The sequence below is a fragment of the Nansenia antarctica genome (genome assembly GCF_963989245.1).
Source record: "Nansenia antarctica genome assembly, chromosome: 3".
NCBI classification, from domain to species: Eukaryota; Metazoa; Chordata; class Actinopteri; order Argentiniformes; family Microstomatidae; genus Nansenia; species Nansenia antarctica.
This window is the reverse complement of record NC_137688.1, coordinates 56,735,023-56,748,950: the sequence shown is the minus strand read 5'-3', so window position 1 is coordinate 56,748,950 and position 13,928 is coordinate 56,735,023.

Here is a 13,928-nt window from a genome sequence, read left to right as displayed (position 1 = left end):
GGCCACAGCTGGTAACGGAGGAGGAGGGGAGCAAGACACAGGCACTTGTCACAGGTAAGCTATTTATAGAGAATATGCCAAGTGGGCGTGATTTACCAATTAACCCCACTGGTTACAATCGTATCGAACAATTTGTCCAAGGGCAGAGCAAAGCATAGGCATTTCAGCTTTGTTCTACTCACGAAACGATGGTCATATAGCGCGTTCTGTGATCCACCGGTGTTGTCCTTCCAAACAGATACAAAGTTTCCGAGCAGGTGCGTAAAGTTTCAACTTGAATGTACCTGCGTTGTCCTTCCAAAACAATAGAGCACAAGTCAAGCTTTAAAATGGTGCATGGAGTGTTCATGCTGTTTCGTTGGGTCAGCTCTCTCTCTCTTACTGTTTGAGCTTTGTGTGGATGTTAGAGTCTATTTACTCAGGTGTTTTGTGCATGCATAAGCAATGTGATAAGGTCTATCTGATCTTTGTATCTCACACCTAGTGAATATCCCATCTTTGAAATAGCTCACCCTATATGATTTATGGCTGTTTTTTATCTATGTTCTATCATGGGAAACCATTGTTGCTGATCTGCAAAATGATCCGGTGTTTGTTGACTATGGTTTAAATACCATAGAGGTATGCTTAATCTCGCGCAGTGTGGATTTGAAATGGGTCTTTCTTCGTCACACAAAACGCATAAACACATGCACGCACATATCTCTTATAATATAGTGACAACAACAACAACAAAAATGTTAGCATGCTATATCTATATGACAACATCAGTCTAGGATCCATGCTGACATGACACTGTTCTGCTGAACAAAGCTAGTCTCCTTTGGGCTCACTAATGCAGTAAAAAAAGTAGCAGGTTCATCATGCCCAGGTGCACCAAAACATGTTCCGAAAATAGTTTCACCCTAGCCATGAGACTTTTAATAGTGTAAATGACTAATTAACGGATGATGCTTGTAAAATGAATATTGTTGTCCTTGTACTTTTTTATTGTGAATTTTGTCAATGTTTTGTGTTTTGTCCTTGTAATTTATTGATACAAAGTGATGAAGTAATTTCCCTTTGGGATCAATAAAGTACTACTCTACTCTCTGTACTTTGCTCATATCTGGATTAAGTTGTTTCCACTTGACAACCTCCCTTGCAGAGCAGAGTCCAGTACAGGGAACAGCATGTCGCTGTAATGGAATAGAGCACAATGAATTGAAGCAGCAGCTTCCCCTTGCTGCCCAGGGGAAGTTGGGATTGTGCACAGCCCTGCTCCTCTGGTAGTTGAGCAGACTTCTGCCTGCCGACGGGCTGAAGGCTGCTGTACTGAGCGCAGCAGCACAACAGCAGCATCACACCACAGCCTGTCTGTGCTGTATGCCTGTAACACTCTCCAGCTCAGGACAGGAGGAGGGGGGCCTGGGGGCTGGCTGGTTGTTAGGACAGCAGACTCTCCTCTTGGGAGAGCACAGCTGTTGGGGGAGCACAGCTGCTCCAGAACCCCCACTCGTAGCAGGTGGTTCTGCCTGATGTAACCCAGGTTTCTCCCAGAGGTGGAGAGGCAGCCACAACACCCTCAACTCCGCCCCCAAACACCTCCCCACTCACCTACATCACACCTACCTCCCCACTCCCCTTCCTCTCAGAAGTCCCATTAGCGTACTTCACTACAATCTAGTTAGTTGTCAATGTACGTAACCATGCAGGGTGTGCAGTGACAGGGAACAATGCAATGGGGGGAGTGACAATATGGTTGCTCCAAATACAGATGGGCATGGATCTAATAGGCATGGTTGTATGGGTGCGGTAGCTGACATAGTTATTTGCTGAGGTTTGTTAATGAATGAAAATAAGATATGACAATAAGATTTTACTTGTGGGTGGGGTCCTCTCCTGTATTGTGTTTGTTTATTGTACTTCTTTTCACCTGTGGGATATGCTAAATCAGAGGAAGAGAAAGAGACCATTGCAGTTTAATGTCATGTGCTATCTACAATGTGTGTTTACATCTCTTATATTAGATTAGATTAGATTCAACTTTACTGTCATTGCAGAGTACAAGTACCATACAACGAAACGCAGTTTAGCATCTAACCAGAAGTGCAAATAGTGATATAAAACATGATAGTGATAAGTAAGGTACAGTATGGCAAGTACGGTAGTTAGAGTTGTAGAGTTGTTATGTACAGTTAAGGTAGATGTACAGTATGGTGTATACATATAAATCAGAGGCTATATAAAAAATGAGGTATGTGCAAAAATATGGTATGGTATGGTATGGTAGTATGTGCAAACAGCAGTAGCGGGGGGGGGGTTGTTCAACAGAGTGTGTGTGGGGGGGGGATTGTTCTTCAGAGAGACAGCTCTGTGAAAGAAGCTGTTCTGGAGCCTGCTGGTACGGGACCTGAGGATCCTGTACTTCTTGGGTCTCTTAGATGGTAGGGGATCAAACAGACCATGGCCGGGGCTGCGAGGTGACCTTGATGTTGCTTACCGCCCCCTGCTGACACCAGGTCTGCCTGGAGGGACTCGATGGTAGTAGCCCCTAGTTTTCCTGAAGTCCACAATGATTTCCTTGGTCTTACTGGTGTTGAGGGCTAGGTCATTGTCAGCACACCACACCACCAGTTGCTGGAACTCTGTATTAATATGTATCTCAACGTTATCTGGGCTATGTGGTGCCACTCATATCATACTATCTTCAGATGGAGGGGGAAAGTGCTCCATGCTGAGATTGAGGGTACATTCCACACCATACAGAAATTACTTTGAGAGGAGAAAAACATAAACCTTGTATCTAGAGAGGTCTCTCCCTCTCTGTCTCCGGGCTGTGGGGTTATTGCATGGTGCTTCTGTCTTATTTGTTGCTTCAAGGTTGCACCATTGTTAGCAGTAAAGCAGATATTGTCTTTTGAGTTCATTGCAGTACAGTACAGTGGCGGTATTTAATATTTTACCACACACTTTTTTCCTACTCCATGCCAGGGGTTACTATTAGTGTCTTTTTATTCAGAGATTAGTCCGATTACAATGTTTTTGGAGTTGAAAAGGGAAAGCTGAAATTCATGTCGAGCTCAAGCACTTTCACTTTGTCTAATGGAGCCTGACCAATGAGTTGTTGTGTCGACCCTGCTCAGACAGAGAAGACCAGGTAGTAGTAGCAGTCGCTTTGTGCAAATATTTGCCATTGTTTTTCATTATGATGTTCGATATTACTTTTACAATTTCTGCATTGTATGTGTGCCTTATATATCTAGCCATCGGGAGTGCTCAATATTACAGATCGTGTGAGCATTTACAACCTGAAGCAGGTCTTAAACAGGTCTTAAACAGGTCTTAAACAGTATTCTTGGATTGTGACCGCTCTCAGAGAGCAGATTAGAAATACCACTTGCATAAGTATGGAATTTCATCTTCAAGTCCTTCATATGAATGTTGAAAACTATTTTTCTACTATTTTCGTTTAGCTTTTCTGCATTCTCTTTTTAAATATCGTTCAGCCATTATAAAACTTTGGCTTTTTCTTAGTTTTAATGGGGGCCACATTTTTAGGAGTAGGCAAACATATACCATTGAAATCAATTTACTAATTCTTCTGTTTGTTGAATTGAAACAGAGTCAGAACAAGAGAAAAACATTAGCAAAATGACTTGTAGTGGTAGAGTTAATGATGCGAGAGTAAATGCAATTAGACAGGTTGTTGGTAGGAGTAGAACGCAGCATGTTAAAAACAATACCAACATTATTTTATACACAAATATTTCATGGACTGGTTCACATTTTGGAGGTTTCAGTGAGGAGACAACCAGGAACTGAAATGCTACACAGCAGGTAAGTATACACACACACACACACACACACACACACACACACACACACTCACACACACATATTCCATAATAATCCATTTCACCCAGCATCAATACTGGTACACAATGACATTCCTTGTTATGTATACTATAAGCAGATATGGAACACCTCCAAACCATTGACTGTGCTTGTCATTACCATCCCTACTCTGCTTACCCATGCCTGTCAGCTATTGCAGGCTGACTGAGCCCTCCTGAGTACATAAGCACAAACATTGCATACCATGTATAAATCATCCATCATGACCCCTAATATCAGTCCACCACAACAATAACAGAGAGACATTACATGTCCTTTGCCTCGAGGTTGTTTAAAGTCAGGCCATACGACATTACAAGGTCATACAATGGAATGAGGTAAATCACCCAACTAAACCTACCAAAATATGTGATTGTGCACCCTAATATCCAGCTGTCAAATTACGTTAGAGCAACTCAAGATACGACATGATTCTGAATGATATGGCTGAATATAGCAATTTGCCGCGTGCCTTATGGGTGTGAATGAACAATGAGTCATTTGAAGATGAATGTGTTTGACAGAAATAGAACACCGTATCAGTTTTCTATGTGGACCATTACCATTTCCTAATGTTCCGCTCCAATTGTACAGCCTTATAGGTTGGCAGTTACAATAAGAATGTTTGACAGGCAAGTTTTGGCTCTGTATGGTTAATAACAAAGCATATTTGAATATGAATAATCTGACTCCATTTCATTTTGTAATCTAGAACTATGTGCCAAGAATTGTTGAGTTTGGGTTGACTAGGCAAGAATGTTCATGTGAATAACAGAACAAAGAGAACAGAGAGAGAGAGAGAGATCTCTCTACCCATGAGTACACTCACAGACCGCCCGGGACAACAGCAGGAAGAAAAAGTGAAAGAACTGCTTCTTCCTTTCTGTTTTATACCCACACCTCAACCTTCAGTGTTCAAATCAGATGTCAGGATGAACCAATCAGACCTCCTCCTATCAGTTACAGAGTCAAATGACACTCAGTATTCAAACATTCCCATAGAGATGCAATCAAATGCACACTCACAGTTACTCAACTTAAAAATGAGACAGTTCCTTTGTCTGAACGAGTTTACGATGGCCATTTGCGCCCCCAGGGGAAGCGATTGAAAGTAGATTTCATTTTTAGTTGAAAAGCAGTGTAGATAAGGGAACAGTGACACATTTTCTAAATGGATTATTTGAAGTGGAGAAACTGGTATTGATTTGACATTATAATTTAGATCGGGGAGTTCCTAAAGCTCCTTTCATGTGACACTACCCAGCTGCTGCTTCTGTTGCTGCTGCCACTGTGGGTGTCCCTATACCCTGGCCGCCTGTTCTCTGAGGGTCCCAGTGACACACACACAGGGGGTAGCAGTACAGCAGCTCTGTGAACCTGCTCTGACGGGCCCCCTGGGGCAGACAGAGAAACCAGAGAATGGGGGTGATGGGGGGTCTCCCTGGCTTGTATAACAACGACCTACTCAGGTGTTTTACTGTGAGCTCACAGCCATGGAACTCCACAGAGACCAAATGCAGTGATCTATTTTTACCACTGCCACAGTGTGATGTTCTGAGAATTAGAACAGCAGAGCACATATAATTAGCAAAGCACAGCAGGCACCTTAATAAGTAAAATATTTTATGTAATATCACTGTGTATAAACACACACTATCTAATCAGAGAGATTTATTCTATGAATGAATGAATGAATGGTCTTTATTGTCATTAATACAGTACAGGTACCATACAACGAAATTTAGGAGGGGGGGCTGATGATTGGTGTGAGTGCCACCGGGCGGTAGTCGTTTAGGCAGCTCACCGTGCTTTTCTTCGGGACTGGGATGATAGTTGAGGTTTTCAGGCAGGGTGGGATGGTGGCCTGGGACAGGGACTGGTTGAAGATGTTGGTGAAAACCCCGGCCAGCTGGTCGGCGCAGTCCCTCAGCACCCGTCCCAGGACGCCATCCGGCCCTGAGGCTTTTCTGGGGTCCACCGCCTTCAACACGCGTCTCACTTCTTGCTCTGTGAGGGTGAGGCTGCTGAGAGCTGGAGAGAGTGGTGTTTGTGTTGTGGTTACCTCCGTTCGCCCCTCGTCGAACCGGGCGTAGAAGGAGTTCAGCTCTTCCGCCAGCAGGGGGTCGCCCTCAGCGGCTGTGAGCCTGTTGGCTCTGAAGTTTCTCATGTGCTGAACCCCCTGCCACACCCGCCTGGAGTCGTTGCTCAGGAAGCATTCCTCAATCTTCTCTCTGTGGTCTGCCTTGGCCTCCCGGATGCCACGGTTTAGGTTAGCCCTGGTGGTGTTGTACAGCAGTTTGTCCTTCGCTGAGAAGGCGTTGTTCCTCTCCTTGAGCAGTTGTCGGACCTTCTCAGTCATCCATGGCTTTGTGTTGGGGTAGACCCGGACACGTTTGTCCACGGTGGCTGAGTTGGTGCAGTTCACTATGTGGTTCAGAACCGACGACGTGAACTGTTCCAGGTCCTCATGCTCATATTCCTGCCATGAGGTGTCATTCAGGCAGATCTGCAGTGGAGCGGACCCTGCTGGCCAGGTTCTGACAGTCTTAGTGGTGATGGGAGCACTTTTCCTCATGGGGGTGTAGGCTGGGATCAGGAGGATGGACACGTGGTCAGACATGCCTAGATGAGCTAGCGGTCTGGCTTTGTAGGCAAGCTTGATATTGGTGTATACCTTGTCCAGTGTGTTATCTCCTCTTGTTGCACTTTTAACATGCTGATAAAACTTGGGTAGTACTACCTTCAGGTCAGCATGATTAAAGTCCCCCGCGATTATATGCACTGCTTGAGGATCTGTACTCTGTCCCCCACTGATGACGTCATGTAGCCGGGCTAATGCTAAGCTAGCATCCGCGCTTGGTGCAATGTAAACAGCTGTTATGTACACTGTGTTGAATTCCCTCGGGAGGTATGTGGGTCTGCATTTAACAGTCAAATATTCCAGGTCTGGGGAGCAGTGGCTACTCACAGTTTTTGTGTTTAAGCACCAGCTGTCCTTCGTATAACGAGGCCGCCTCCGCGCTTCTTCTCACTGAGTTCTGTCCTGTCTGCTCGGTGTAGCGAACGGCCCTCTAAGCCAACCGCGGAATCAACAATGGAAGCGCTGAGCTTACCACTGAGCTTACCATATCCTATGATATAGGATATGGTTATTATTGTTATTAAGCCTATATGGATAGTGTAGATCAGCTAGAGTTCTAATCATGTGCTGTGGAAAATAGTGTGAGAGCATTTTCATTTAGTATGTTGTTGTTTGCAGTAGAATTCTGGGTAATAGGCTTTATTGTGGTGTAGATCATTTCTAAAACATGACAGTCAGATTTTGTATGAAACAAATGGTCTGCTCCTCACTTCACCTCTATAACCATTCAGGAAGTAAACATGCTTCAAGACAGTTAAGGTCATCATGAGCCGACATTAGAGAAAGTGGAAAATGAAAAAAAAAAGTGTCTCTAGCTGAGAACAGAAATATCAGTAGCACTTGACATTACATCTTGGAATAAGTGGGTCATAACATGGTAATTGACAGTAATTATCGGTAATTACCAGTAACAATAACCAGTAACAAGAAGTTATTATGAGGTAAGTTGGGCTGTAGTTTCCATGTAATTAGTTTTGCTTGGAAAATGCTTGAACATAGAAGGCTATATTCCATTCTGTCTTAGCCTTGTACCCCGTCTTAACCTCACAACTAAGACTATTGTCTACTCAGTCAGTAGTAATAAGTAGGTTACCTACAGTGATATGCATGTCTGCTGACTGTTACACAGTAATAAACTACCCAATAGGTTTGTTACGGGGTCATCCCTATGTTCCCCGGGTCCTATGTTCCCCGGGTCCTATGTTCCCCTCTCCCTAAGGTTCCCCGCTCCTGAAAAAGGGTCAGATCAGGCAGGACAGTCTTGCTGCTCCCTCCCCAAAGGGAATTGTGACATACACACGTCCCGTCCCCCCCGCAAGACTGAATCCATTGAAAATAATTCTATTTGTGTTTATTTGACACAACTTCGGGCTGGCCCAAACTATTTCGAAACTTCTTTTAACTAAACACAAGTTAACATACAAACTACAGTGGTATAATCACCAATCCAACGGCATAATAACACTTTTCTCTGACAGTAAATTAAACAGTGTTGTTTGTCTCTTGTCTGTCTGTATTTTGTCATAATTGTACTCTTATTATTTCTGTTGTTCTAATAATTATATATAACTTTTTATTTGTATAGCGCTTTTCCTGCATTGCAGCTCAAAGTGCTCCAATCACTATATAATCATAATTTTATTATTTAGTCATTTAAAGGCAATATTAAAAAGATGGGTTTTTAGTCTTGACTTGAACATATTTGCTGAGGTTGCATCCCTAATATAAACTGGCACTGCATTCCACAATCTGGGTGCATAAAATCTGAATGCAGCCTCACCAAATCTCTTCTTTTGTACAGAAAACCAGAGTCAGAAGACCTGAGAGCTCTATTGGGCTGATATGCTAGCAAAAGGTCTTTCAGATATTCTGGTGCTATGCCAGTGAGAGCTTTATAAACAACAACAGAAATTTACAACTTTACAACAGTGTTGTGCCAGCTATCAAAAACATTGTACCGAACTAAAAAAGACAACCATCGTGGAGTCAATTATATGCGAGCCACGGTACTGTCCGATAGGGTCTAGTTTAGCCGCTGCTGTCTCCCATCATTATGGCACACATTTCCTTGGCAGCTGGCAGCACTAAGGTTTCCCCAATAGTGTGCGGCTTACCTGCTTTGGCAATGCGTAATGCCACCCGATGTGATGCCTCAGTAGCCTTGACATTAGTTTGACTGAATTGTTGAATGACCCGCTTTTCTCCTAGTAACGCTTCGAGTTACCTTTGGAAAAACTCTGGTGGTTTGGATGCTAGCTCGTTGTGCTTAGTTTCTAGATGGCGGAAAAGTTTTGCGGGTCTCATGCTGTCATTAGCCAGCAGCTCTTTGCAAATGAGACATTCATTGCGGTAATGGGATGTCGTTTGAACCTATCTAGGTAAATCCTAAATTGATATACAGTACGCTTCATTGTATTTCCTACGTTTTGGTTTGCTGCCAGAAGGCTCAGGCTGTGGCACTGCTGGTGTCAGAAACCTCTTAACTTTTTAATAAAAGAGCATACGCTCTTTCACTCTCTCTCTCACATCCGTTGCTAGCCAGACATCCGTTGCTAACAGAAGTTTTGGCGCGTGACTAACTATAAAGCAAGGCTACATTTATTTAATTTATAGAACGCAATACAGCCTGCAGGATTTCTTTGTCTTTAAAAAAATCACATTTCATTCAAAAACATACACAGCCGGGTGCAAACCAAATGTTATTTTACACAGGCTCCGCGCCTCCCTTGAAGCTCTCTGGCGCCCCCCTGGGGAGGCGCGCCTCACACTTTGAAACCCGCTGTTCTATATGCATGATCGGTGACATTATTCTCTCGTCCGACTTCGGAAGCTAAGCAGGGTTGGGCCGGGTTAGTACCTGGATGGGAGACCACTTGGGAATCACCGGTGCCGAAAGTTTTTACCCAGTAGAGAGACGCGCTAGGCCGGGGGAGAGGTGTGCCTGTTGCGGGTAGAGACACCTGCGCAGATGCGCAGATATGAGTGCTCCGGTGTCTTGCTGGTAGTCTTTATTTATACAGCATATGGATGTTACGTGCCTGTTACTTGCCGCTTTCATAATTTTATTTAGCCTATACGTAAGTTTCACCAAAAGTTTGGAGTGAGATTTTTGGGCGGTGGAGCGACCCAAAACTGTGCGCGTTTTGGCAGCGGAGGCCCCTCTCTCCCGCCCAATTATTTGTGCTAGTTTCCTGCAATTTTACATGTTGTTCATAATAAACCAGCACAAGAAATGAAAATAATTAACGTTTTATAAAACAAGAAAACAATTCAGACAATATATCATATTTATGAAGTCTTAATAACCAAATACAGTAGCCTACAGACTCTTAAAGAAAAATGGGCCCCATCAACAGGACTCAGCCCCTTGGTCAGCAGCAGAAAGACCCTTGATCATCATCTTATGGGGTAGTGGTGGTCTAGTGGATAGTGAGTTGGACTTGTGATCGGAAGGTTGTGAGTTCAAATCCCGCCTGAAGCCACACCACTACTAGTGTGCCCTTGGGTAAGGCACTTAGCCCTCAGTTACTCCAGGGGGAATGTCCCTGTAATTCGTAATTGTAAGTCGCTTTGGATAAAAGCGTCTGCTAAATGGCAAAATTAAATTAATTAATTAATTAATTAATCTTATATACAGTGCATTGCTCATAGATGGCTATCATGTTATACAGTACATACCAGGGTTTTTCCTGGGTCAGAATGAGGGCTCGGTGGTTGATCTCGCCCATTTTTTTTTGGAGGGACCCCCAATTGTTGTATTTGTATTGTAAATTGTAATTATTATGAATTATTGTTATTATTATTAATGTACCTGGTTATGTTACAGTAGAGAAACAAAAAACAGTTACCAAAACTGAGTATTTACTAGCTAAGATTGGTGCAACCGAAATTAGTAAACAACTAGTTTGAAACTAGCTAGTAACAACTAGGGGTTTAGTAACTACTAAATGCCTGCATTTAGTAATGACTTACGCCAAATTGGTGCAACCCAGTCCAGTAGGCTACCAGATACGATGTTGTAATGTATGCACATATTTTGCTACCACGGTTGCCAGATGGAATTGACAATGTCCAGCTCAACCGGTCTAAAAGCTGCCGAATCCACCCGTCCAGTGTGACCAAAAGTAGCCCAATCTGGCAACACTGCTTGCTACGTTCTTGCAGCTCGCGTGAACACAGGTTCTTCCATCAGCGCTCGCCTGCCGCTTCGATTGCAGACTCAAGTTAAGGCGCGTGCAGAAAGATGCCACGAAACTCATGTTCGGTAGCTTTCTTTCAAGGAATTTAAAACAATTGTTATTTCTCGCCGTGAGAAATAGAGGTGCGGCGTGAGAGCGTGAGAACTGGTTGAAATGCGTGAGACTTGGCAGCTCTGCATAGGACCCGTGGAACATAGGACCCGGGGAACATAGGACCCGGGGAACATAGGACCCAGGGAACATAGGTACGCTCCCGTTTGTGGAGGTTGTTTCCTGTCAATTATTTGCAAATTGGTGCAAAGGTCACTAATGCCTATTTTCCAAGTTAAAAGAGTTACAGAGTACAGAAACTGTAGCTTTGTTGAGTTTTTATTAGTGAAATATTTGTTGAAATTGTTAGCAATTGGCAATATTAGCCTCAGTTGAAAGTAGCTCATTTTAACGTTAGCTGTCATTTTAAGTTTGAATATGTGATTTTATGTTCACAAACCTGTAGTGAATATTATATTTTGTTCATGAATTAATATTTGTAGCTAACATCTTGTAATTTTTTTGTGAATATAATTAGAAAGATTATTCAGTCCAATAGAATAGCCAACTCCAATGAACTCCAAGTGAGGTTTTAAAGGTTACATTAGAGCAACTTATTATTACTAATGTCAACATCTCAATGTGTTAATAATGGAAAATGTGCATTTACATTAGCTGTAGGTTGGCCTTTTTATCGGACCTATTGGGTAGCCTATTGTTGTGTTAATGATGCAGTGAATGCTAGGTATGACTGTATTACCACTGACTTATAGTCTAACCAGGGTAAACATGGTCTTGCTTGTCAAGTTAAGATGGGATACAAGGGTAGAACAAAATGGAAACACGTAATATAGCATTTTCCAGGGCTGATACCACTTTATTTCATAGTAACTATTTTCCCTGTTGTTGGCTAACAAATCATGGTGTTAGTTGTGAGGTTAAGATGGGATCCATGGCTAAAATAAAATGGAAATCGGTAATATAGTGTTTTCCTGTTACGATACCCTTGCAACAGTAACTACTATCTTTGTTCCTTGGCTATAAATGGAATTCAATTGGTGCTCAACAGTTTCAATTATTCAAGAACAATATAGAAACAGTGTAACAATAATATGGAAACAAACATATTTCATGCAAAATAATTCACTGGAAACTACAGTCTGCTTTACTTCGTAATAGCTACCGAAATATCAGTGTGCCTTTTACATCATGAATATCCATGCTTTGATGTAAAAATGTACGCAAGACTGTCAGCTTAGCTAGACACACTCCCCTACATTAATATCAGCCTTCTGTTTTCTGTTTTCTGCTAAACTACATGTTGACTCCGAAGAAAGACTTTCCTAAAACTAAAGCCCAGAAACCTTTAAGTGTATTTTACAAGACCTTTCCATCTTGACTGTAGTAAAATGTCATAGTTAAAGTGATTCCTTCTCAGGATTGTATTGATGGTACTGATCAAATTATCTGTAAGACAATTTAACAACCCACCCTGAGGCCTGCTTGAAAATATGTCTTCTACGTCTACCTTTCTGGTTGTTCAATCAAAATGTTGCTTTGTCTCCGAGTCCTTCAAAGAGAATATCTCTGAGGCTCATTTCTGTTTATTTAGGTCACATTGTGTGAGAGGCTGCTCGATTGCCTTGTCCTTGTGAGACTAATGAGTTCTTAACTTAGATTTTGTGGAGACAACATTTGTGAGAGTGACCATTAGTATCTTGATGTAGGGATAAAAACACCCTGCCTAGGTACAATGTACAGTCTAACAATAGTATGTGTTATGTGTTGTTCCTCCACAACTCTTTACAACTCAAATACATATTTTCTGTGTTAAATAAGACATGGTTCATAACATAATTGGCGATCCATATGATAATCCTACAGGGTTGATCTAGCAGCATGTATAGTAGCAGTTTGATGGAAGAAATGATCACTAGATAGATGTTTTCCCTTTGATATGTAGACATGATTGACCAGAGTGAAAGTAGAGAATAGTTAAGAAGGATAAACCTTGATTCAATCTGAGTGTAAGCAAGTCCACATAAAAACAGTGCATTGCTATATTCAAAGTAAGTAGACATCCATTATGTGGATTTTTGTTTTGTTTTGTTTTGCCCTACCAATGAACCAAAGAGCGAGTGAGACAGGCTCTCTCTATGAGGTCTATGAATGGCTCCCGAGCCTCTCAGAGATAGCTCTACTGTATGTAGGCCTAATGAAAAACATTTAATTTCCAAATGGGAATCCACAAACAAGGGACTGGCCTTGGGCTAAGTTGGTTTATTGTCCTGTATTGTTTGACTGATAACATTGCAATTGTGTTGCTAGTGGCCCTTTAGAGGCCACACTGCAAGGCAATATTAGTACTTATTTTCTAGTTGCTGTAGAAGTCAAAAGCCAATGCCACCTTCCCATTGTATACTGTATTATCTTCCTTGAATTGTACCAGGAATTATTAGCCAACTGCTGTAGGGGTTTCAGAGATCTGTCTTGAAAACTGTTGTGGTCATGTTGTAATAGTGGGATGGCGTCTGATCGGGTCTTTCTTGAATGGTCCATAATAATAAATTTTTCAAGGTTGTGAGTTCTGTCAGGTGGTTGTTATGTTGCTTATTTTGCCTCCATTTTTCTCTGTAGACTCAATTCCCACTCACTCAAAGACCCAACACTGCTTTGTGAAAATGACGTGTCTCAGTAGGTCTACTCCCTCAAATAGTCATTAACAATAGTGAGCCACATCAACAACTACTCACAACCACCAACAACCATCCACAACCACAATTATGCACCAGTGGGGGTGGGATGAAACACTAGCAAGATGTTTTTCTCCTGTCCTGTCTGAGGGACACTGTGGTTTGAGCTCACTTTTAGATAATGAAACACTGCCCCCTCCTGGTTGACCAGATGAACATGTATTTATTTTCTTCCAATGAAGGTCAAAAGAGGCAAACACTTGTGCATACCGTTATTTTCCCTCATATGTTAATCATCACATCAAAGAAAATCTGCTGAGGTGGTGGATCATTGGTGATCTTAAAGTGTTAGCGTCAATGGTCTGTTCTCTGGTTTATAGCTGTTTAAAGCTCATCATTAAAGCTAAAAATACTAATCGATTCCGACAATATAACCACTTTACATAATTATTTAGCATTCTAAACCAATCACACTTATAATGCTGTGAA